This window comes from Lepidochelys kempii, chromosome 13, assembly GCF_965140285.1.
Source record: "Lepidochelys kempii isolate rLepKem1 chromosome 13, rLepKem1.hap1, whole genome shotgun sequence".
Lineage (NCBI taxonomy): Eukaryota > Metazoa > Chordata > Testudines > Cheloniidae > Lepidochelys > Lepidochelys kempii.
Window position 1 is genome coordinate 35849116 of NC_136392.1, and position 27283 is coordinate 35876398.

Consider the following 27283-nt stretch of genomic DNA (forward strand, 5'->3'; position numbering starts at 1 on the left):
GTGTTGATGGTGTCCCTATTAAGCCTCTCTTGTCAGAAGCTGGGAATGGGTGACAGGGATGGGTCACTCAGTGATTGCCTGTTCTGTTCATTCCCTCTGAAGCATCTGGCCACTGTCGGAAGACAGGATACGGGGATAAATGGATCTGTGGTCTGACCCAGTGTGGCCATTTGTTATGTTCTTTTATGGATTTGTACATTTACACCCCGCAGCTTGTTCAACACTAACTCTCCATATGGACAAGCCCTTAGGGTCCCTTTAGCCTAGAAAGTCACACTTTATATTGCTTGTATGTTGGGTGGAACTGGCTGAGCAGGGCTGGGAAGTGAGATGAAGGGAAAAGTTACCAGAAACATTATGAGAAGCCTGATTTTCGCTAAAATTTAAGCTCAAAGAATTCCCCTTTAGCAGTCGAGGGAGAGAGGAAGCTCTCTGTTCCTCTAAAAACCTCCAGCCCCCCAAGAACACTTCAGGCCCCTAACCCCCTCTCTCCCTCTAAACCAGTGGTCTCCAAACTGGGGTGCGTGCACCCCAGGGGCTGCCCGAGATGATCCCAGGTGGTGCGTGGCAGCAGGAGCTCTGCTGGATGGCACTCCACCATTTTTATTCTTCGGCAGCAGCTCTGCACATATCCACTGCCTGCCACAGGTCTTCTGGTCTTCTTCCGGCGGCGGTGCGTCTGCAGCAGGTCTTCCGGTCTTCACCCTGGGAGTTTTTTAAATTGAAATGAAATGTGTTCAGAATCCGTGGGACCTGTGCTCCCAAACACACGTCAGGAGCAGCTTTGGTGTGTGCCCCCCCGCCCCCGTGTCCCTCTCTCTCTCTCTGTGTCCCATGGGAAAGGGGCTAGACAGCAGTCTCACTCCGGCCATGCGGCCACCCCAGAGCCCGGGAGTGAGGGGCGGTGCCCGCCCGGGGTTCCGGACCCACAGACAAACCCCGGGGCAACCAGTCCCATTTATATTTGCTGGACAAGGCTCTTTGCTCTTGTTGTACATGAAGCTAAGTGACACCCCCCCTCCACCCCTGTAAATTAAAGTAAATTAAAATAAAATAGTTTAAAAGGTTTTAAAAATAGCAAATACAAATTTAAAATTTAAAGAGTAAATATAAATTAAAAAGAAGTAAAATCTGAGACTGAACCAACCCACCCATCTTGCCCAATGAGAGTCCTTGGGACCCACATGCGCCTCCTCCATCACAGGTAGTAGGGTGACCAGACATCAAGTGTGAAAAATCCAATCGCTCAGACATCAACTCCGGTACTCCACCGGAATGAGTTAGGGCAGGTCTACACTACGGCAGGGACTGAAGCTCTGAGACTGATCCACTGGTGGTCGATTTAGCGAGTCTAGTAAAGACCCGCCAAATCAAGTGCAGATTGCTCTCCAGTCGATCCCTGTACTCTACCCCCGATGAGAAGAGTAAGGTAAGTCGACTGGAGATTTTCAGTCAGTAGCTGGAGTTGCGTAGCGTAGGTCGACTTACCGCAGTAGTGTAGACATAGCCTAAGAGGAGTTGATGGGACAGTTTCTCCCATCAACCCAGGGCAGTGTGGATCCTGTGGTAAGTAGATCTAAGCTATGTTGACTTGAGTTATGCTACTAATGTAACTCAAATTGCGTCGCTTGGATCAGCTTTTCCCCCTCGTGCCGATCTGCCCTGAGACTTACTATGAAAAAAGTACCAGGAAAAAGAGTCAGGAAGACTCCGTGAGAATTTATTCTTTAATTCAGTTTTTTGGTCAAACCTTGGTGGTAAATATTTATATGTGTATAGGGTGTTACCGTGTGTGGCAAGGGAGGCCCATGTGACACTATTTAGGCTGAGATTGGCAACGTTGCCTAGTGCTTTTGGGTGCTCATTTCCCATTCGTTTTAATTCATTCATTTCTTTTTATTTGGGTGGGGGAGGGAAATCAGGTCTTATGAGCTTTGAAAATTTTGGCCAGACATTTTCTGTTAGCATTTTATATATATGTATTGATGTCTATATTGATGTCAGTATCAGTATAGAAATAGATATGTTAATGTTGCCTTCACCATGCAAAGATGGATGAATAGGCAGGACATTTTACATGGCAGGACACTGAGACTCCCAACCCTCCACAGACTTTCATGTTTTGTTTACCCAGCTACAGATCTGCAGAGAATACTACCTAATCAAAGCTCTTCAGTCACAGCAGCGGCAACATTGTTTACCTACTTTTCAGAGGCATAATTGACAAGAGATGATCCTAATCACTGGAGAATTAATGTCATTGGCATCAGTGGTGTGTGGAAGAGACCCAGAAGCACTCAAAAGATATTAAGCTCCTTGCAGAATTTGAGCCCTAGTGTTCATGTACGGATGACTGAAGCAGAGTGCTCTACTGAAACGTTTGTCTTTTCAAAAAGAATGTCTCTTACAGTATCAAGTTTTGTATAAAGAAATGTGCATTAATTGTATGAAAGATGAATGCTCAAAATGTAGCAGAGTCACAGAAAGAAAGAAAGAAAGAAAGAAAGAAAGAAAGAAAGAAAGAAAGAAAGAAAGAAAGAAAGAAAGAAAGACCTGTCCCCATACACATCTATCTATCTATCTATCTATCTTTGAACCCTTCTGTATTTTTTCAGACCTTCTTGACATGTGTATCTTCTTTTAATTCTATTTCATATAATAATGGAATTACTCCTCATTTTAATCTGGTCTATGGAATTATTCAGATCAGTCAATTATTCACATTCATCAACATTCCCAGTGATTCCGGAGAAGAAGAAGCATGATAAGACATAGTTTTGACACAGCACATAGAATATTCCTAGCCTGTTAAAGACCATTCTTCCCCACCACCCCGGTGAGGTGGCCGGAGTATGGTGCAGAGAAGCTCATGTTTGCCACTTCAAAATCCCATGATTTAATTGAAACAGAAATGGTGGAAATGTTTTACCTTTAAATCTGTTCTAAGTGAGGCGGATTTTCAGATACTGCCCCTTTTCCCAGTGATTCAGAGACCAGGATACTGGTTCTGCAGTTTATCTTCTACCATCATCTGCTTCACGTTCTTTAACAGTGCCAGGAAAGAGATCTACTCCGAGTGTTCTATATGGTGCTATTTGCCTTGTGCCCAGTTCCTACAAGAGAGACCCTCTCAAGATTTCGCTTTTATCCTTTCTGTGGGAAGGCGACATCTCCCTTGATGCTTACATTGATTAATGAGAAGGAAAACTCAATAACATGCTAGCACTGTCGACGGTACAAACACCAGAGTGAATGGAGGCAAATTTCTATCCTCCAAGGAAATGGCCTTCCTTACTACATGCAGGTGATGAGGTCACTGGTCACCTCCAATTATGGTGCCACAGTCCAAGAAGAGATGCTTACAAGAAACCTATTGTAGATTTTCCCACCCAATCGCTGTTTAGGAGACTCTTCAAAAAAACAGAGTGGAGTCCCTCACCCATGTCTTCAGGGTGGCCAGAGAAAGGGAGGGTGTGACACCTGTTCATGTACTCAGTGTACAGTTCATGGTTGGGATTTTCCGAGATGCCGCTGACTTTCAAGTGGACCTGTGCTCTTAAATCATGTAGACACTCGTGAAAAGCCTAGCCTCAGGTCCCAGACTGCTATGGAGACACAAATGTCTACACACACACATCTTAGTGACTTCACATTTTTCATTATCTAGGCTCTAATATGCCCATCAATGTGGCATCAGGGAGTGTCACACACATTCATGGATTTATTCTCCCAGCATCCAAGTGCATCATTATGCACAAGGGAAACTGAGGCAAGGGGAGATTCAACAGCATCTCCAAGACACACAGTGAATGTGTGAGAGAGCCAAGTAGAGTCTTAGACTCACAGACTTTAAGGCCAGAAGAGATCATCATGATCATCTAGTCTGACCTCCTGCACATCACAGACCAGAGAAGCTCAGCAGCCCACTCCTGTAAGAGGCCCATAACCTCTGGCTAAGTTACTAAAGTCTTCAAATCATGATTTAAAGATTTCAAGTTACACAGAATCCACCATTTACTCCAGTTAAAACCAGCAAGTGACTGACAAAAAGTCAGAGTAGATGATCACAACCGTCCTTTCTAGCCCCGGAATCTATAAATTTATAAGTATCAGAGGGGTGGGCTGTGTTAGTCTGGATCTGTAAAAGCAGCAAAGAGTCCTGTGACACCTTATAGACTAACAGATGTATTGGAGCATAAGCTTTCGTGGGTGAATACCCACTTCATCGGTAAATTTTTATAAATTTATAAATTGGTAATTTATAAATCTGTAAGTTATTGGCCTCAACACAGGGGTAACTGGGTGAAATTTAGTGGCCTGTTATTTACCGGTTCTTTAGAAAGTCTTCCTAGTTTCTTTGGAAATCTCAGTCACAATGGGTCTATCTATAAACTGCTGGAAAGAATTTCCCCTACCAGAAGGCTTTGATTCAAATGAAAAGTAGCATATATAGAGACTAAGTAAGCCAGTGTTGAATCAGGCCCACAATGTTGAAATATGCCTTAAAAGAAAGAGTCCAGAGTTTCTGTGAATCAGTGCATTTCCACTGACCAGCTCAGTAAATCTAGGGTAATCAGAGACTCTGAAAAGTCCAGATAGGAGGGAGTGGGAAACATAGATGGCTGGTCACGTTCTTTGGCCTGTGTCATGAAGACTAGATCAGAGTCCCTTCTGACCTTAAAATATGACTCAAAGACCAAAAAAATATTGACCCAAACTTTTATGCAGTTGCCCTGTTTTATTATTAGATTTGCAAAGGGAAGCATGATGTAATTCCACAGGCATCTACAACAGTTAACATTGCATTTGAATTCAGATTTATTTTTCTCACTCATGCAATCATTGTTTCCCCCTTCCTTCTCCCCTCTCCCCAAATTATCCTCCATCACCTGGAAAAGAAAAATATCAGCCAAAGCATACCATACGAATACTGCTCCCTAAAGGCAGCAGCAGCAAGTATCAGTCCTAAAATTCAGTGAAATCCATGTCTGCCAAAGTTTTAGGGCAGGATTTCCAAAGAAATGTGAAGGAATTAGGTGACTCAACTTCCAATTTAGGTGATTAAATCCCTTTGGTGATTAACTCCAATGTAGGTGTTTAACTCCCTTCAACTCCTTTGAGATATCACCCTAAGTAACCCTCCAAAAGTTTCTGGAAAATCAAAGCATGGAATACAGTGCTCCTAACCCCTAAAGTCCCTTTTAAAAATCTCAATCTTATTTTACAACTGCAAAGATCAAAATTAGCTGATTGGGGAGAGGTGCCAGTCTTCCAGAATCTCCTGCTGTAGGTGACTGATAGAGATCTGTTAATTTTACAGTCTGAAGTCTTGCAAAAGCCAGAAACTTACTGACAGCCCTTCTCGGGGCCTCTTTGACCTCTTTGTTCCTCAGACTGTAGACGTGGGGGTTGACCATGTGGGTCAGGACTGTTTAGAAGACAGAAAATACCTTGTATAAGTCCTTTGAATGGTGGGCAATTGGAACCATGCAGCCAATAATCAGAGTCCCATAAAATGTTGTGACAGTGACAATGTGAGAGGAGCAGGTAGAAAATGCCTTTTGCCTCCCGGTGGTGGAAGGAATTCTCAGGATGGTGTTGATGATGCAAACGTAGGATGCCAATGTGAATAGAAATGGGACTAGTCACCTGACGCAGGAGACCATGAAAATGGTGAGTTCTAGAAACTGGGGAACAGTAGAGGATAGTTTTATGATGGGTGAGGAATCACAAAAGAAATAGTCAATTTCATTGGAGCCACAAAACTTTATTTTAGTCATTAAAATGATTACTATGGTACTGCTCAGAAAGCCACTTGTCCAGGAACAAGCCGCGAGCTGGAAACAAACACTGCCGTTCATCAGAGTGGCATAACAGAGTGGATTGCAGATCACTAGATACCAATCGTAAGACATCACTGCTAGCAGATAGTATTCTGTGGCTGCTAGGATACCAAAACAATAAAATTGTGTCATGCAGCCACTAACAGAAATGGTTCCGTCCCCCGTGAGGAGACTGGCCAGCACCCAGGGCAGGATGCTGGAGGTGTAGCAGATCTCCAAGCAGGACAAGTTCCCCAGGTCCTTGAGTCCTAGAGTTCAGAGTGGGGAAGGAACCTTGACAACTCCAGTTCCCTGATGTTCATATTGTGTGCCCAACTCTCATCTCAGAACCACAATTAGAACCCAGGAGCTCAGACTCCCACTCCCAACTGCTCTAAATATTAGACCCCACTCCCCTCCCAGAGCTGGAAACAGAACCCAGGAGTTCTCAGTCTTAGACTCCACTGCCCCAACCATAGGGCCCATTTACCTCCTAGAAGACCAGATGCAAAGCCCGTAGAAGTCAGCAGGACTATTCCCTTTGATTCCAGTAAGTTTGCAGTGGGACCAGAATCAGGACTAGTTCCCAGGACCATTAGAAAAAACGCTATGTGGAAGCTGAGCAGTGCTAGGGGGTAGTAGGGGTGATGGGCTCAGCTGGGAGCACTCTCATTTCTTAGACAGTTCTGACCCCCTTACTTCAGCCTGGCCGTAGTGGAGGCTGTGCTACTGGGAGTGGGATGGGATGCTCAATTTGAGGCACTCTTCCCCCTTAGTTAGTGCTGCTAGCAGTGTCCCAGTGTGGCACTAGAGGGTGCTGAGCTGCAGGGACGGACTCTAGGATTGTCAAGGATCCTTCCCCACTCTGAACTCTAGGGTACAGATGTTGGGACCTGCATGAAAGACCCCCTAAGCTTATTCTTACCAGGTTAGGTTAAAACTTCCCCAAGGCACAGATTTCTTTCTTGCCTTGGGAACCAGCTTAGGTTAAAAATCTGATACACTGCCACCACCAAGTGTTTTAAACAAAGAACAGGGAAAGAAACCACTTGGAGACGTCTTCCCCCCAAAATATCCCCCCAAGCCCTACATCCCCTTTCCTGGGGAAGGCTTGATAATAAGATCCTCACAAACTGGTACAGGTGAACACAGACCCAAACCCTTGGATCTCAAGAACAATGAAAAATCAATCAGATTCTTAAAAGAAGAATTTTATTTAAAGAAAAGGTAAAAGAATCACCTCTGTAAAATCAGGATGGTAAATACCTTACAGGGTAATTAGATTCAAAACATAGAGAATCCCTCTAGGCAAAACCTTAAGTTACAAAAAGACACAAAAACAGGAATACACATTCCCTCCAGCACAGTGAATTTACAAGCCAAAAACCAAAGCAAACCTAACGCATTTTCTAGCTAGATTACTTACTAACTTTACAGGAGTTGGAGAGCTTGCATTGTTGATCTGTTCCCAGCAATGGTATCACACAGACAGACAGACAGACAGACAAAAGCCTCCCCCCCTCTCCAGATTTGAAAGAATCTTGTCCCCTCATTGGCCATTTTGGGTCAGGTGCCAGCAGGGTTACCTTAGCTTCTTAACCCTTTATAGGTGAAAGGATTTTGCCTCTGGCCAGGAGGAATTTTATAGCACTGTATACAGAAAGGTGGTTACCCTTCCCTTTATATTTATGACAGGAGTCATGAGCTTTGGGTGTTGTTCCTGTCTATTTGTATTGTTTTTGAACAAGCAATCCTTCCTCATCATGTCTCTGATTTTCTAGACAAAAAGTATCACACACTTTACCACAGTTAGTAAATCCCATTATGATTTTCGTCTAGAAAACACACATAATAATGATAATTTGATGACAATGTTGATGATTATGATGATTGATGATGATAGAACTGCCTATGAAATGATTGCAGAATTGTTCTTCCTCTAAGGAATATTACAAGAAATTTCCTTCAGGGAGTAGGTCCCAGAAGCCAGTGAATGAAATAAGAATACCTGTTTCCTTCAGCACATATAGCGTCTGCAGCTGGGAGAAGGATCTACTCTTCTTAAACAAGGTAGGTTATAGATGAAAAACTTAAGCCCTAACCATTCTCCCACTGAAGTCCATGGACACTGTACCCCAGTCTGCAATGGTCACTGGTTTCTTCATTTGAATTTTCCATACCTGGGCAGAGAATCTTACTGTGTGTCCGAGCAAATGGGTTTTGTCTGTATTCATATCTATCTATCTCTCTATCTATCTATCTGGCAGTCTATTAGCATATCAGTTGAGCTATTTGTCTCTGAATCTATCATTCTGAACTGAACTAATTAACAATCATGGGTCAGGTCATAAGCCTGACTTCAGTGGTGTTTTGCTAATTTACTCTAGGTGAAATTCTGGTCCCATATTTCCATAGTGCCCACCAGAGTGATAGATACACACTAGACATATTCATCCCCAGGCCATGGCTCTATTTATTAGTTTTGTTGCTGTTGTTGTTGTGTTGGTGGTGGTTTTTCTTGCTTCTTCCTCTTATCCTTACTGCCCTCTGTTCCCCAATTCTTATAATCATCCATTGAATCAAAGTGGAAATGTTGTTTCTTGAGATGGGTCTTGTATTTGGATCTGAATACAGTTGGCTGGGAAAGCTCAGTCTGATCTCTTTTAATAAGAGAGTCTACTCCCAGGATGTGACCATGGCACATGCTCCACACCTGGTGCCCAAGAGTTAAGTGGTTGTCTCTTTTAGCTGAATTTACCTCAGCCCTCTCTTCACATAATGAGAGCCCTCCGTAAATAGGAAAAATGTATTTCTGCATCCGATACGCGATTCACAAAAAATATCGGCAGATAGCCACATGTGTGGGTGCAGATATACGCAGATATCTGCGGATGTGCAGTGCTGTACTTACCATGGCCAGCCTGAGGCTCTGAGGCACCCCTCTGCCTGAGCCTGGTCAGAGAGAGCTGTTCGGGAGTCTCAGACCCTCCACCTTCCCTCGGGAACACGGCCTGGGGCTGCTCTCAGCCCCCTCCCCACCCCACGGGCAGGTGGAGGGTCCACCATGGTCCCCAGCTGGACTCCACACTGGCCGCGCTGGAGGAGGAGGGGAGGGTGACCTGTTTAACTGCCCGGGGGCTACTCGGGCCCCCCACACCAGACAGGTGGAACTTTTACCATGGAACCCAGGCTCCCTACAGCAGCCAGCACGGCTCTCTGGCTGCAGCAGGGGGCCTGCCCGGCCTGCAGCCCAGCCATGGTAAGAGCTGGGTGGGCAGCGGCGGGGAGCCACAGTAGACCATCCGCCTGCTCTGGATGGAGGGCCAGAATAGCCCCCGGCCCAAGTCCCTGCCCCCGGAACCTCTGTCCAGCTCAAGTAAAGGGTCCGCACTGTGGCTCCTCACAGCTGCCTGCCCGGTTCTTACCCGTCAGAGCCCTGCACGCATACAAAGTTTTTATCCGCATCTGCGCTGCTATCCGCAAAAATGTTCCACGGATATAAAGTGGACACCTGACGATTTGCAGGCTCTACACATAATGTATGTTCCTTTTGTTGATTTCATGTTCTCCTGTATGTAAATGGAGTGTCCAGATGCCTTGAAGAGCTGTGAAAATAACACTCAACTGCAAGTGAAAAGCATCTATACAGACCTTATTCCTAATTATGAGTAAATTTCTCCATTTACTTAGAGCCACTCCAAATATCAGCCAACAAATAAAGAAATAAATCCAAATCCCTTCTGAATAAATGGTTTAATCAGTATTAATGTTTTCCATGAGAAAATGTTGATGTTGATGTCAGTGTTCAATTTTCCATTCGATTTCATATGAAGTCTTCTGAATCAAAATTAGAGGTTTTGCTATTTCAACTTTTCATATCAATTCAGGGTGAAAACTAATATTGGAATATTGGAATTTCACATTTTTGAGCCAGCTCTGCATTTAGTGCAATGGTCGTGCTGAGGAAAGTACTCACAAATGTCAAGATAGGTTCCCCAAAGTAGCTCTTAAGGGAGGCAGAAGAATTCCCACCTCTTACCCAGGTCTCCCTATTTAGATAAAACCATTCCCTTTTGTTTTAAATTGTTCTGTGTAGTGCACTCTTGGTTGTTGGATTTAATTTTCTCTATTTCATTCCCTTTGAATGTGTGTGAGTGTCTGTGTGTGTGTGTGTGTGTGTTCAATTTCCAGGAGAATGGTTCTGTGGTTATGGGAGAGTTTCACGTATCAGGAATGCTGACTTGCTGTGTAAACCCAGTCTCTTCACCCCTATCATGCCACCTATCATTCCCAGTTTCCCCCTTAGTAGCTCACCATTATTTGACGCATTGCTTTGAGAGCCACATATTGAAGGCGCTAAGAATATGCAAAATATGATATTTTTATTGCTCATTTTTATTTCAACTCTGTCATTTCACTTTCATACCCATTATTAGGAAGTTCTTTTTCAACAAGTAACCTTGAAGTAGAACATCTGTGGAAACTATCTCTTCTAAAGTAGGATCTTCCTTCTTGTAAAATTCTATAGCAAGGTCATAAGACAAAGATCCTCAACTGGTGTAAATCAGCATAGATCTTTTTATACCCATGGAGCTGTTAAGATTTACGTCAGCAAAGGACCTGGCCCTAGGTCTTCTTTTGTATATTGAGAGAAACCAATGCATTTCGGATGCTGTGATGATAAAGGCAGGAATGATTTCAATTGTTCTCTAATATTTAGGGAAGAATAACATTTTTTAGTACACAAAAGGCCAAAATCCCCCATTGTTTTCACCATTTATTGTGCTTCTCATTCTTTAAAGTGCTTCAAACATATTGGGATCAGCAGCATCAGTTTACTCACGTGAGTAGTCCTCACTTATGTGAGTTGTAACTGCAGTGGGAATACTTGCATTCATATCACAATTCTGGTGATTAAGATCCGAATGAGATCAGAATTTGCCCTCATTTGAGAAATCTTATTTGATAAATGTGGCTGTAGAGTAACACTCAGAGGGGAAAGAAAGAAAGAAAGAAAGAAAGAAAGAAAGAAAGAAAGAAAGAAAGAAAGAAAGAAAGAAAGAAAGAAAGAAAGAAAGAAACATTGATCCCTTTTTGAATTTTTATGTAGACGGAAAAAAATGTGTTTGAAGAGGAAAATGATGATGCTGGAAAGTGGTATACCTCCATTGCTGGTGTAAACTGATGTAGCTCCTTTAGAGTCAATTTATCAGATCCCTGTCTGCTGTAAAACAGCTGTATTTCCACCATTATGAAAGTGATCAGATCTCCAGCTGATCTATATTGGCATAGCTTGATTGACATCAATGTGCCTACATCAGTTTATGCTTGAGGATTGTGCTCAGTTACATATTTCTATACAGAATTGCAGCAGGTTTTAGTCTGAAGCATCCCAACAGAAGGGAAACCAGTATGAATTATTTGATTCACATCCACAGGTTTATTCCTCAGATTCAGTATCTTTCTTTGTCACCCCTACAGATGATCTATTCTGAGATTGACCCTGGAGAGAATCAGACCATCTCCGATGTATTCATCCTGGTGGGGTTTTCAAACCTTAACAAGCTGCAGATCCTTCTGTTTCTGGTGCTTCTGGTCACCTACTTGGTCGCCCTCATGGGGAACCTGCTTGTTATCCTCCTATAAAGCTAAACCCCTCACTCCACACCCCCATGTATTTCTTCCTGGTGAACCTGTCTTTCTTGGATATCTGCTCCACTAGCAGTGTGGTCCCTCAGCTGCTGGTTCACCTCTTGGTGGAGCAAAAGACCATTAACATTGCAGGCTGTGCTGCCCAGATGTACATCATCATCATCATGGGCCTGATGGAATGCTGCCTCCAAGCAGCCATGGCGTATGACCGCTATGTGGCCATATGTCACCCCCTGCACTACAGAACTATCATGAGTGGCTGGGCGTGTGCACAGCTCGCAGGTGCTTCATGGACCATCGACATCTCTGTGGAAGTAGCTCAGACCACATGGATCTTCAGCCTGCCCTTTTGTGGCTCCAGCCGCATCCACCACTTCTTCTGCAACATCCCACAAGTGGTGAAGATGGCACGCATGGACACATCCAAAAATAAGATTAATGTCTTGTCTGTGTCAGTTTTGTTCATCATGGGCCCTTTTTTGTTGATAACCCTGTCAGGGTTCCCTCCCCACTCTGAACTGTAGGGTACAGACGTGGGGACCCACATGAAAGACCCCCTAAGCTTATTCTTATTCCATTCCAGAGACGTTGCCATTTTGTAAGATCCAGGCTGGGTTGTGTTCTCCCCCTGTGGGGTCAGTTAGAGTATATTGTCAGGGTGGTTTGTTCACAGGTGAGATCATAGTTGGGCTCAGAATGCTGGAAACCTGATTCAACTATTTAGCCCCAAAGGAGGTGCTTACTGGGCTGTAGTCATGTCAAGCTGTAGAGCTGGGAGGGGCTTCCAGTCCCTGATCCCATTTAATCATTTGCCTCTCAGCCAAGCCTGCCCCAGGAGTGGAGCAGAAAGTGCCCATCTGTGGAATGTATCCCTGTCTTCTTGGAACTGCAGAGAGCCCCAGCAACTCAGAAATCTAGTGATGGAACATGAAAATTGGTGCTGGATAATGCAGTGATGAGTTCATGAGAGAGATAAAGAGATTGTTGTGCATGGAAATATTTTGATAGATAATGGCCAATAATTTTGAGCACTGCTCGGATCAAATGCTTTGCAAGTTGGGAAGAACTGTCCAAAGACGAACACAGTAAGTTTACTATTGTCTTTTTTTCTTTATTAGAAAATGTTCTCTTCTCATAAAAGTCCCCGAAATTTCCAAACATTGAGATATTTGCAACAGAGAACCAATCGTTTCCTGCTGCAAGCTGAAAAATTCCAACCAAAAGAATCCCCCTCCCCAAAGGAAAAAAAAACCCAACTTTTAGATAGATAGATAGATAGATAAAGTCTTTCCATGAAAATTTGTTTAACTGAAAACACAAATTTTCTTTAAAAAGTAAAGAGAGAACATTATTGACCAGGATGGGAAGCACTAATATTGTCCAATGATACCATAATTTCAAACGCTGTCATTCTGTTACATCCATTTTTATTTCTCCTTCAAAGACAAAGCTGCAGGATGGCAGAACAGAGTGAACAACAGAGCTGACAGTCCAGGGAGTATGGGCTATACCTAATAGACATGCTAGAACCTTGAAACTCAGAGTCTGGGTTCAATCAAGCAGCCTGTTTTATGTGGACCTTGCCCAAGGACATTAAGGGCATATCTACACCACAGCTGGGAGCATGCTTCCAAACTCAGGTAGGCAGATTTCACTAGCTGTGCCAGGGTTCCTTCCCCACTCTGAACTCTGGGGTACATGAAAGACCCCCCTAAGCTTATTCTTACCAGCTTAGGTTAAAACTTCCCCAAGGCACAGATTCCTTTCTTGCCGTGGGATCGCTGCCACCAACAAGTGATTTAACAATCAGGGAAAGGACCACTTGGAGTCCTATTCCCCCACAAAATTCCCCCAAGCCTACACCCCCTTTCCTGGGGAAGGCTTGAGCATATATCCTCATCAATAGGTCACAAAGGGACTACAGACCCAAACCCCTGGGTCTTAGAACAATGGAAAAATCAGTCAGGTTCTTAAAAAGAAGGATTTTATTTAAAGAGAAAAAGGTAAAAGAATCGCCTCTGTAAACTTAGGCTGGTAGTTAACCTTACAGGGTAGCAGAAAATTCAAAGAGCACAGAGGAAACCCCTCTAGCCTTAGTTTCAAAGTTACAACAAAACAGGGATAAACTTCCCTCTAGCAAAGGGAAAATTCAGAAGTTGAGAAAACAAAGGTAAACTAATACGCCTTGCCTGGCTGCTACTTACAAGTTTGAAATATGAGAGACTTGTTCAGAAAGGTTTGGAGAACATGGTCTGATATCCGGATCCTCTTAGTCCCAAGAGCGAACGGCCACAGAAACAAAGAACCCAGAACAAAACCTCTCCCCCCCGACCAGATTTGAAAGTATCTGTTGTCCCCATTGGTTCCTTTGGTCAGGTGCCAATTAGGTTACTTGAGCTTCTTAATCCCTTACAGGTAAGGAGGAATTTACGCTTTCCCTATGGTTATGACAAAGCCTATCCTACATGTGCATTATCTCCACCATCCTCAAGCTGCAGTCAGAGGAGGGAAGGCATAAATCCTTCTCCACCTACTCCTCCCACCTTATGGTGGTGACTTTGTTCTTTGGAATGACCCTTTTTGCCTACCTGAGGCCCAAGTCTATCTCCACCCCAGAGAGTGATCAAATGATTTCCCTTGTGATCACAGTTGCGGCACCTGTGTTGAACCCCACAATATACAGTCTGAGGAACAAAGAGGTGAAGGGAGCCTTCAGGAATACAGTAAAGTAGAGTATCTTTTCACACAACTGAAGAAAACAGAGAATGAAAAGTAGAGTTAATTAAAACAGGGGGAATGGGGGGAATTCATGAATGTTTTGTTGAATTGCTCCCGATGACCTGCACTTTTTTAATTGAAATTTTGCCATTTGAAAAACTTTGACTTCTAAACCTATCAGAAGAATGGGAAGAGAAACTTTTATTACCAAAAAACCCAAAAATTTAAATATCTTCAAAATTTGGAATGTGAAAGAAAAAAAGCTTAAAATGAAAACCCTTTCATAAAATGTTCACCTTGGTTTTTGCAAATTTAACAATTTTCACCAAAATTTTAATGATGGAAAAATTCCAACCAGCTCTATATATAACTCCATTCAGGCTTCTCCTTTTCCTGCTTTGTCAATTCATTGCAGCATTTTAGGTTTTAGGTTGGGTTGGACTAGGTTTTTTTGGCTGTGTAATGGATTTCCCCAGTGCTCCCTGTTGCCTAATTTTAAATAATATTTCTCAGCACTTATGCAGTTTCCTGTGTAAGACTCTGATGGATCTTTCAATGCCTAACTTGATCAGGTCACACAACAACTCTGGAAGCTCTCTCTTGACTTCCATGGCATTCTGCACAGGTTCAGAACTCTATTCTAACAGACTATGTATATCTTAGATTCATTGATTAAAAGGCCATAAGGGACCATTTTGATCATCTAGTCTGACATTCTGCTTAACACACGGCAGAGAGTTTCACCTGGTGATTCCTGAGTCAGAGGAATTTTATATTACATATGTAAAATAATAGTTGTGTGATAAACTCATAAACTACAAGTGGTTCGATCAATGTATAATAATATTGCACCAAATGCTAGTGTACATGGTACCTCCTAGTATAACTATATGATAAAAATTCCTTTCTACGTTTTTATGATGAGAGATTCTATTCTGTTTGCTTCTCTACCTATATCTCTGCAGCTGTATAATAAATACCAAATTAAAAACCTCTATACCTTGTTCAGCATTTACATGACTATATGTCTTCTTTCACTAAACATCCCTATAATGCATTCATCGGAAGCTTAAAATACATTGAGACTCTGAGATGCACTGGCTGGCAGTATGTGATGGTTTTTGTTATATCTCTTTGATATAATTTGCTGATTTGTTTAAAATGATATTGTTGGCAAGATAAATAACCTGTCGTGTTGGAAGATGTAACTAAGAGGTACGAACATGTAATGATAAACAAAAGAAAAATCCCTTTCTCTGGGAATCTTAGAAGCAGAGTGGCCCAGGCCAACATGACCCAGAAACTACAAATTCAGCAAGAAAATTGTAGACATTTGATGATTAACATTTGTGGATAAGTAATGCACAGGTTATGTAAAATTCAATGGATAATGTGTTGACTAAAGAATGGAGGAAAATTAAGCAATAGATAACGTGTAAATGTATAAAAATACATACAAAAATACATATAAATATGTGTAAAATACATATGTAAAATACGCAGAATATGTAAAAATACCTATGTACATATGTGCATATACAAAATACATATGTATATATGCAAAATATCTATAAAATACATATGTGAAATACATATAAAATAAGTAAATACATTTAAAATGGGCTGGAGAAATGCTGGATCAGAAACCAATGAATGAGGCTGAAGGACCTGAACAGGAGATCCAGGCAAGTGAGGAGGACTGACATCATGAAGGAAGGAAGAATTTCTCAGTGCCCCAGTGTCACAATCCAATGGCCCCCTCCTTCAGAGGGTTCCCGAGGGAGACAGATCAGCATTATATATTGCTAACGTTGACATGCCTTGAGAGGTGCTTTGGGAAGGGCTGAAGGTCTTAGTGTGAAGTGAAAGATTCCTTTGCAGGTTGTGAGAGGCCAAAGGGGAGGAAGGGTAAGTTAACTTGACACTCCAGCTAGGTCCGAAGATAAGAAGCTGAAGGTCACGGACAGACTCTCTGATGCCAAGAAAGCTGGGAGTCTGGATTCCAACCCTGACCAGCCATGAGAAAAGAGAAGTAAACTGAATAGAACTGCAGAGGATTGCAAAGCCTAGTGAGAGGGTGAAGGTTAGTGAGTGGGAACATAACATCGCGACCCTGAAGCTGGAATGTTTTGGGGACTCTAAAGAAGCTGCAGAAGGCCGGTTCAGACTGGTACAGAGAGCACGGAGAACAAAGGTCCCTGGACAAAATGCCCCCAAAAGAACCCAAGACTTAAAAACCCTCCCGAGAGCTGAACCAAGCCAGAGATCAACAGCAGACCCTAGACAGCCTGTGCACAGGACAGAACTCCAGTCTACCCCTCCCCCTCTTCTTCTTAAGTTACACCCAGACTTGGCCAGCTTCGGGCCGTGCGTGTGTGAGTATGAAAGTGGGTTAGAAATGGGGCACTAACGCTTCCTTCCTTCCTTCCTCTGAGTGACATGGGAACGGTCCCAGCGCTCACCGCTGTCATTTTATTAATAAAGCTTTAAAATTTAGTCACTTGGTCTGCTCCTCCATCTCCACCCCCATGATCCTGCGGGCCTCAGACTGATCACCTGACGCCTCAGGCAGATTGGTAACATAAATCTGTCACACCAGAATGTGTTAACTTGGGCCCATTCACCTATTCCATCTTGTCTGTTATTACTTGTGAGGCAGAAATGTATTTCCATACACTATAAGTGAGATTAATTCTGTTTGAAATTGTATTAAATAAAGGTAAAACTGATTAAGCCTAAATTTTGTGGATGTGTGACTTGGTTTCCCACTCTACACACCCAACAATTTACACAATTTGATTAAAAAGAAAAATCCCACATAAATGCTCTCATCTCTGCTTTGTTAATTAATTCAGCAAAGGTGTGACCCTCATACAATAATAATCAGAGCAACAAGCCATGGCATGTCAGTGAACACATATGTGTTAAATTAGTATACACCCCTTTATGTGAATACCTGCCAGTTCTACAAGCTGAATTAGCATATGTTCTTCCCAGTGTTCTGTGCACTCATGCTAACCTACACCCCACATTACCAAGAAACAGTATAACTTAGTGTTTAACATAAGCGGATGGGAAACTTGTCAAAGTCAAGATACATTAGTTCAATAGCTTAGTACAAATTGTGGGGAAACTTCACGGACCAGGACATGGAATGCTGTGTCCAAAAGTAAGATATGGATGGTCAAGGTTCAGACTAACAAGTTAAGGAACAGGGATGAACAGACAGGCTGGATTTCTGTGACATGTAAAAAGTTTTGTAACTTGAGTTACTCCTCGTTGAAATGTATAAATTTGGAAGCCCACCTTCTGTGCAAGATGAATTTAACATGAGACAGCTTCCTGGAGACTGGTATCATATTAAACCTTTTCCCAGTACGATACTATGATTGACTTTTAGCAATAAACCTGACAGTCAAGCAATTGACTGTACAATTTATCAAACATAAGCAGCAGAGTGCTGCAGATGATGGACGACAGGGAACTATCTGTTATACTGTATAACAGCAGTGAGAAAGGAGTGACTAAACCCTGGTCTACACTACGGGGTTAGGTCAACTTTAGTTGTTTTAGGTAGATTTTAAAATGAATGCGTCTACACAACCGATCCTGCTCCATCGACCTAAAGGGCTCTTAAAATTCACTTCTGTAATCCTCCCTGGTGAGGCAAGTAGAGCTAAAATCAACCTTGCTGGGTCGAATCAGGGGTAATGCAGATGCAAATTGACAGTATTGGCATCGAAGAGCTATCCCAGAGTGCTCCAATGTGACCGCTCTGGGCAGCACTTTCAACTCCGATGCACTAGCCAGGTACACAGGAAAAGCCCTGGGAAATTTTGAATTTCAGTTCCTTTTTGGTCAGCGTGGCGAACTCAGCAGCACAGGTGACCATGCAGTCCCCCCAGAATCGCAAACGAGCTCCAACATGGACTGAACAGGAGACACTGGATCTTATTGCTGTATGTGGAGAAGAATCTGTGCAGGCCAAACTCTGATCAAAAAGAAGAAATGTTAATATATATGCCAAAATCGCATAGGGCATGTTGGACAGAGGCTACAACAGGGATACACAGCAGTGCCGTGTGAAAGTTAAGGAGCTCAGGCAAGCCTACTAAAAGACAAAGGAGACAAATGGTCGCTCTGGGTCAGAGCCCCAGACATATCGCTTCTATGATCAGCTGCATGGCATTCTAGGGGGGACCCTACCACTACCCCACCACTGTCCGTGGACACCTGCAACGGGGGAGTCTCACGCAACAGGGAGGAGGATTTTGTGGATGAGGAAGAGGAGGAGAAGGAGGAGGAGGAGAATGCGCAGCTGGCAAGCTGTGAATCCATTTTCCCTGGCAGCCAGGACCTTTTCATCACCCTGGAGCCAATACCTTCCCAAGACGGGATCCCCAGGCCTGAAGCTGGAGAAGGCACCTCTGGTGAGTGCACATTTGTAACTACAGTACAGGGTTTAAAAGCAATAGTGTTTAATGTTTGATTTGCCCTGAAGAATTGGGATGCATTCACAGCCAGTACAGATCTCCTCCAAGGACATCTCCAGGAAGCTCTCCTGGAGGTACTCTGAAAGCCTTTGCAGAAGGTTACTGGGGAGGGCTGCCTTATTTCATCCTCCATGGTAGGACACTTTACCATGCTAATCCAGTAGCAAATAGTCTGGAATCATTGCAGCACAATGCATGGCAGCGAATGGTCCTGGGTTTTGGTCGCATTCAAGCAACATACAGTATATATCTTTCTGTGTTAGCCTCAGGAGAGTGATATCATTCATAGTCACCTAGCTGAAATAGGAGAATTTTTGTAAGGGAACAGTAAAAGGACCCCGTTCATGCTGGGCTATTTGCTCTTGGCTAAAAGGCATCATCCCAGAGAATAGCCATGTGATGGGGTTGGGGGAGGTGTCTGCTGCAGATCCACCCAAAAACCGCAGTCCCTTGTTTTAAATGTGAAACCCAACTGGCATTGCTTGCTATGGGAAAGGAGGGCGCTGCAGTTTGAAACCATTCCCACATGTTTTGAAGGTGTAAGAAGCCAACCCTACATATCAAAAGGCTTACCATGGCTGCCTGGAAATCAAATTCTGTTGCCCAGCCATTTGTGATGTGTCACCATACTGGCAGACACTCAATATAAAAGGCAAAATGTGACCTTGTACCTAAAGCACATGTGCTGTCTGCTGTGAATTGCTTGATTCACTGTGAAAGAGTCTCCCTTTTGTTCTCAGAAATGTATCATCTTACATTTCTTTCCCTTTTTATCTCCCCCTAGGTGCAAATGTTTCTGTGCTCCCTCTATCATCTCCGTCCCTGAGGATATCGCAGATTAGATGGCGAAAAAAATGCACTCGCGATGACATGTTGTCATAAATATAAAGGGAAGGGGTTAAGAAGCTCTGATACAGTACTATAAAATCCTCTTACCTGTAAAAGGTTAAGAAGCTCAAGTAACCTGACCAAAATGACCAATAAGGGGACAAGATACTTTCAAATTTTTGGGGGTGGGAAGGCTTGTCTGACTGTCTGTGTGATGCCTCCGCTGGGCACAGATCAAGAAAGCAAGCAATCCAAATCCTATAGAGTTAGTAAGTAATCTAGCTAGAAAATGCATTAGATTTTCTTTTCTTTTTGGCTTGTGAAATTTGATGTGCTGGAGGGAATGTGTATTACTGTTTTTGTCTCTTTTTGCCTACAGGGAGTCTCTATGTTTTGAATCTGACTGCCTGTGAGATTGTTTTCATTCTAAATTTACAGAGTGTTTCTTTTCTTTTATTTTTTTTTTGTTCTTGAAATAAAGTTTTGTTTTTTAAGAATCTGATTGGGTTTTTAGGGTCCTAAAAACCCAAGGCTGGTCTCCGCTCATCTTGTTTATTCTCAAGTCTCCCCAGGAAAGGGGGTGTAAGGCTTGGAGGGATATTTTGGGGGAAGATGTCTCCAAGTGGTCTCTTCCCTGATTCTTTGTTAAAATCGCTTCGTGGTGGCAGCATACTGAATCCCAGATACAAGGAATTTTGTGTCTTGGGGAAGTTTTAACCTAACCTGGTATAAGCTTATAAGCATAAGCTTAGGGGGTGTTTCATATGGGCCCCCACATCTGTACCCCAGAGTTCAGAGTGGTGAAGGAAACCCGACATGGTGGCAAAGGTGGGATCATTTTGAAGAAGAGATCATTTTGAAGCAGAGATCATTTTTGAAAAAGCACAGACTGAAGAGGTTTTGTTAGCTAGGAGAAGCTGCATAACAAAAGGATGTTTCTGTTAACTGGGAACAGCTGCAGGCAAAGGTATCAAAGGCAAAGATATCAGATTACAGCACAGCGAATTGGAAATTCACAGGCAGGTCTTTTTTTTTTCCTTTCTAAATCTCGGATAAGCTAGGTAAGCAGAAGCTAGGATAGCAAGACGCAATATCCAACAGCAACTAGAATTAGCTTAATTTGAAGCTGAAGAGAGACAAAAAGAGCATGACAGACAGATAGCCTTAAAACGCTTGGAGTTGGAAGCAGAGGAGAGGAAAGAGGCGAAATGCTTGGAGTCGGAGGTGGAGAAGCAACGCTTGGAGACGGAGTTAGCGCTGAAGCGCTTAGATCTGAAAAAGGCTAAGCTGAATCTACCAGATAACCCTAACAAGAGGACCCAGAATATCCACAGGTACTCGCTGAAATGACACCTCAATTATGGGGAGTGGCTGGAGAGGGGCTTTGACCTGGTCTTGGGTTTTTCCCACTCTTTGGCATATCTCACAAGATCAGACATAGGAAGAAACATCCTTACCCATTCCCTCCCAGTGGAAGGACTTCCCCAAACGGTCTTTGGTTCTGTTCACCCCAGCATGGCCACTAGGATGATTGTGGGCTAAGCTCAAGAGCTTTACCTGGTACTTAGTTGGAACTACCAACTGACTCTGAGGATACCAGTCTTCCTGGTCTCCACCAGAAAGAGTTTCCTTGTATAAAAGTCCTCTTTCTACAACAAACCTGGATCAATTAGAAGAGCTGAGAGGCGGTGGGTTGCTCCGTGCCGCAGTCCAAGCTCTGTGGAGTCTTTCATCTGCTTCCTGTTTGATCTGGAATTGTTGCCTTGATGCTGGAGACATCAGTTCCTCATTGGATTGTGGACCTAGGCCTGGTCCCTCTGGAAGCGATGCAGGTGATGAGGCTGTTTCCGTTGACTGTGAACCGCTCTCCGCTGGTGCACTATGTTGGGGTTCAAGCTCCAGCTGAGCCTCTTGTGTGGGGTTATCTGCTGCTGCCAGTGCAGGTTCGGTGGGGCCCGCTGGTGTTGAAGTTGCAAGTACTGGATTCAGTGCTGGCAATGGGTCTGGTGCTGGTTGTTCCACCGGTTCCGGTTCTGGGACTGGTTCCATCTGGGTCTCTGGGACTGGATCCACTACTGCTGTTGCAGACATTGACCTGGGGTCCGGGTCCATCACCTCTGACTGGGTCCTGGTAGAAGTTTCTGGAACAGAGCTAGGCGTCACAGCTTGTTTAGCCTGGCTGCGGGTGACCATTCCCACCCTCTTGGCTAGCTTCGCATGGTTGGCAAAGTCTTCCCCCAACAGCATGGGGATGGGATAATCATCATAGACTGCAAAAGTCCACGTTCCTGATCAGCCCTTGTCCGGACAGGCAACTTGGCTGCAGGCAAGTGAAAAGAGTTTGACTTGAAGTGTTGAATCATCACTTGGATCTCTGGGTTGATTAAATTGGGGTCCACTAAGGAAGCGTGGACAGCTGACACTCCATGTTATACAGACAAAACTACATAGGATCATTTCAGGGGACAAGATAAGATGTCACGTTTATTATAATAACACAATTTGATTTAAGGCCAATAACTAATATCTAATACCTATGTATACACACACACACCAAATGTTCTGCAGCTGCTATATTGTTACCAGTCCTGAATTTAGCTTGAGTTCGTGGCTTGGGTTCGTAGCTTGTGGCGGCTAACTGGCCAGGAAAGCCGGGCACAAGGAAGAACTGGGTCTCTGTTGGGCATGCACCGATGCCCTTCCATGTTGGCAGCAGAATGTTACCCTCCAAAGTCTTCCATCTCACCCATCCTTTTTGTAGGCTTTAGTTTGAATCCAGAGTCTATGGGCCTTGCTGTGTCACGCTGCCTCTGGGTTCGGTGTGATTGATCACTCGTCAATTGCAGACATGACTTTCAGCCTAGGACCTGGCTTTGATGTTTCTTCAATTGCACTTTTTAGGGTGGACTCCTCTTGCTTTGTCAGGGCTGTTGTCTGCATCTTCAGCTGCTTGTGTTTACACTTTATTTCATCAGGACAGGCTGGGGCTGGAGGTTGATTCTGTCATCCATACTTACCTCATTCACACATCTAAACTAAACTAATAAGATTACAGCAGGGTTTAGCAAAAATTAAGTGAGCATTTTAAAATGGGTTACAACATGGACAAGTGTCAGGAATGGCAAACAGTGAACAGAAGTTACAATGTTGAAGCAGTGCAAGTTTCAGTGATTTAAGCAGCAATTGGATTGAAAGTGAAACTCAATTAGGGAGTTATTGGGGTACCTGGTTTTATAAATGAATGTAGTTTCATTCATAATACTTTACTTATGAAGTTATATTAATAAAGTGAACAATTAAAAACAATTTCATTGATCAGTTCTACATCCACGCTGTAACCTTCTTCCCAGACACACTCATAGTTTCCCTCCACTTTGAGGGTATCTGGGAGGCATCTGGGCCTGTGGACCTTTGGTGTGACCCCGGTGTAATGAACTGCAGTCTGTTGGGGTTCTTGGGGCAGTTGGCCTTGACATGCCCCAGCTCATTACATTCAAAACATCGCCCAGCTGACTGGTCACTGGGGGGAGGTGGGTTGCTGGAGAATAGTGTGGTGAGATGATACGGAGTTTGGAGTTTTTCCTGGAAGGTAGTCGGGGCTTTGGGTTGCCCCCGGTAGTAGGGTGTGGTCTGAGGGTGTCCCTTATGGTATCCACTCAAACTGCGACCAGCGTCGTTTCTCTCTCCTCCCTCCACCCATTTTGTTCCAGTTTTCCCAGCCTCTCTGGCAGCCTGGGACTGCTCGTATTGATCAGCATAAGACGCAAGACTTCCTGCTGAGTCCATATTCTTATCCCATAAACACTGTTTTATATCATCCTTGGACATATTCAGGAATTGCTTCTGTAGCATCAAATCCCGCATTCCTCCAAAGCTATTTACATCCCATCCTTTGAGCCATTTAGCTAACAGATCCTTTATCTGGTTTACATAAGCCACATTACTTAGTCCAGGCTCTTTCTTAAGGATTCGAAATTTTACTCTGAAAGTTTCAGGTGTAACTTGAAATTATTTTAAAACCAAATCCTTGAATTTAATATAGTCAGAAGGTTCCTCAATAGGCATCTTACTGAATATGTCCAGAGCTTTTCCAGTCAATTTTGCTACCAATGTGGTCATCTTGTGAGAGTCAGGAATTTGATGGAGTGTTGACAGTCTCTCAAAGGTGAACAAATATTCATCAATATCCCTGGATTCATCATACTGTGGCCATAGTCGCTCCCATTTGTGTATTGTTGGGGAAGGATTGTTAGGGTTATTTGGTATATTTTGCTGAGCCCTTGCCTTGTCTATCTCCACTGCATGCTTCCTCTCTTTTTCCCTCTCCTCCATTTCTTTTTCTTTTGCCTGCATAGCTTTTTGTTGGGCAGCTTCCTGGGCTTTAGCTGCCTCTTTCGTTGCATCCATAGCTCTCTGGTGGGCAGCCTCCTCTGCCTCCTTTTCAAGTTGTTTTAATTTGACCAGACTCTGCTGTTCCTTTTCTTTCTCTTCTGCTTACAGTCTGGCTAACTCCAGTTTCTGTTGGACATTGCTTTCTGTCATACTAGCCTCCCTGTTTTTAACCTAGCTATACCTGAGAGTTAGAAAGAAAAAAAATCCTTGCTTGTAAAATTTGCTGTGCTGTAACCTGATACCTTTGTCTCTGATAGCTGTTCCCAGCCTACAGAAAAATCCATTTGTTAAAACCACTGACACCTCTGCCTCCAGGCAAAGGGACAGAAAAAACTCTAACTGCTTTCAGTTAAAAAAAATATCTTCAGGTCTGTGCTTTTGGTTCAAAATGATCCCACTTCTCCGCCACCATATCAAGGTTCCTTCCCCACTCTGAACTCTAGGGTACAGATGTGGGGACCCACATGAAAGACCCCCTAAGCTTATTTCTACCAGCTGAGGTTAAAACTTCCCCAAAGGCACAAAATATGCTGCCACCACCAAGTCCTTTAACAAAGAACCAGGGAAAAGGACCGCTTGGAGTTCCTATTTCATCAAAATATCCCCCCAAGCCCTTACACCCCTTTCCTGGGGAGGCTTGAGAATAAACAAGTTGAGCATACACCAGCCTTGGATTTCTTAGGACCCTAGAAACCCAATCAGATTCTTAAAAAAAACAGAACTTTCTTAGAATAACAAAACAAAGATTAAAGAAACACTCTGTAAGATTAGAAGGGAAGATAATCTCACAAGCAGTCAGATTCAAAACATAGAGAATCCCTGTAGGCAAAACATTAAGTTACAAAAAGACATAAAAACAGGAATACACATTCCCTCCAGCACAGCGAATTTACAAGCCAAAACAAAGAATACCTAAAGCATTTTCTAGCTAGATTACTTACTAACTTTCCAGGAATTGGAGGGCTTGCATCCTTGATCTGTTCCCTGCAAAGATATCACACAGACAGACAAAAGCCCCCCCTCTCCAGATTTGAAAGTAGCTTGTCCCCTCACTGGTCATTTTGGGTCAGGTGCCAGCGAAGTTACCTTATCTTCTTAACCCTTTACAGGTGAAAGGATTTTGCCTCTGGCCAGGAGAGATTTTATAGCACTGTATCCAGAAAGGTGGTTACTCTTCCCTTTATATTTATGACAGCCCCCTACAGCCATGGTGGAGTAATGGGTCAGAACTGTCTAAGAAATGAGAGTGCTCCCAGATGAGCCCATCACCCAAGTCCCTGCAGCACACTACCCCCTAGCACTGCTCAGCTTCCACATAGTTTATTCTAATGTTCCTGGGAGCTCGTCCGGATTCTGGTCCTGCTGCAAACTTGGGAATAGTCCCACTGACTTCTATGGGCTTTGGATCTGTTTCTCTAGGAGGAAAATGGGCCCTTTCATTAGGGCAGTAGAGTCTCAGAGTGAGGACTCCTGGGTTCTGTTCCCAACTCTAGGAGGAGAGTGGGATGTAATGTTTAGTGGGGATTTGGAATCAGATCTCCTTGGTTTTAATCATGGCTCTGAGACAGGGGTAGGGCACACAGTCTGAACATCAGGGAATCAGAGTCATGAGTCTTGGGTATCGTTACTAACTCTACCCCTGACTCTTTGTGTTGTGTAGCCTTGGACAAATCATTCCTCCTTCTGATAAAAACGTGTCATTACCATTTTCATCTAGAAAACACACATCGTGATGATGATGCTACCACCTCCTATGAAATGATGGCCCTAGTGAATTTTGTTTTGTTGCAGGTAGATGCAGAATTGTTCTTCCTTTGAGGAATATTACAATAAATTTCCTTCAAGGACTAGGTCACAGAAGCCAGTGAACGAAATAACACCTCTGTTTCCTTCAACACATATAGTGGCTGCAGTAAGGAGAGGGAACTACTCTTCTTAAACATGACGTAAGCCCCAAGTATTCTCCCACTGAAGTCCATGTTTTCATCAATATTAATGTTTTCCATGATAAAATATTGATGCTGATAGCAATTTTCAATTTTCCATTCAATTTCATGTGGACTCTTATGAATCAAAATTAGAGGTTTCGCTATTTCAACTTTTCATATCAATTCAGGGTGAAAACAATGATTGGAATTTTCCAAGAGACGGAAATTCCATTTTTCCAGCCAGCTCTGAATGTACCGCAATGGTCGTGCTGAGGAAAGTACTCACAAACATCATTAGAGGTTCCCCAAAGTAGGTTTTAAGAGAGGCAGAAGAATTTCAACCTCTCAACCAGATCTCCGTATTTAGAGGACATCATTCCATTTTGTTTTAAATTGTTCTAGGTAGTACACTTTGCAAAGTGTTCCATCAAAGTTTGCTTTGGTAGTTTAATTTAATTTCCTCTATCTGATTCCCTTTGAATGTCTCTCTCTCTCTCTGGCTCTCTATGTTGAATTACCAGGAGAATGGTCCTGTGGTTATGGCACAGTTTCAGGTATCAGGACGCGTCAGTTCCATTTCTCAGCATGCTGACTAGCTGTGTAAATCCAGTCTATTCATCCTATCATTCCCAGTTTCCCCCTTAATAGCTCAATATTATTTGATGCATTGCTTTGAGAGACACATCCTTCTTGAGGTTTTGGGCTCAAAATTGGACACAGTACTCCAGATGAGGCCTCACCAATGTCGAACAGAGGGGAACGATCACGTCCTTCGCTCTGCTGGCAATGCCCCTTCTTATATATCCCAAAATGCCATTGCCTTCTAGGCAACAAGGGCACACTGCTGACTCGTACCCAGCTTCTCAGCCACTGTCACCTCTAGGTCCTTTTCCGCAGAACTGCTGCCTAGCCATTCGGTCCCTAGTCTGTAGCGGTGCATAGGATTCTTCCGTCCTAAGTCCAGGACTCTGCACTTGTCCTTGTTGAACCTCATCAGATTTCTTTTGGCCCAATCTTCTAATTTGTCTAGGGCCCTCTGTATCCTATCCCTACCCTCCAGCGTATCTACCTCTCCTCCCAGTTTAGTGTCATCTGCAACCTTGTGGAAGGTGCAATCCACACCATCCCCCAGATCATTAATGATTATTGGGCCCAGTTACATATTTATATACAGAATTGCAGGTTTTATTCTCAAGCGTCCGAACAGAAAGGAAACCAGTATGAATTATTTGATTCACATCCACATGTTTGGTATTCCTCAGATTCAGGCTCTTTCTATGTTGCCCCTACAGATGACCTCTTCTGTGAGTGACCCTGGAGAGAACCAGACCATCTCCCATGTATTCATCCTGGAGGGGTTTTCGTACCTTAACAAGCTGCAAATTCTCCTGTTTCTGTTGCTTCTGGTCATCTACCTGGTCACCCTGATAGGGAACCTGCTTGTTAGGCC

General features: G+C 43.4%; 2 pseudogenes; one reads left to right on the forward strand and one right to left on the reverse strand.

The window, feature by feature from the left end:
- Positions 1–5389: 5389 nt before the first annotated feature.
- LOC140897253 (olfactory receptor 11L1-like) overlaps positions 5390–27283 on the reverse strand; it is a 46014-nt pseudogene continuing 24120 nt past the window's right edge.
- Positions 11304–14227, forward strand: LOC140897306 (olfactory receptor 10A4-like; annotated as a pseudogene).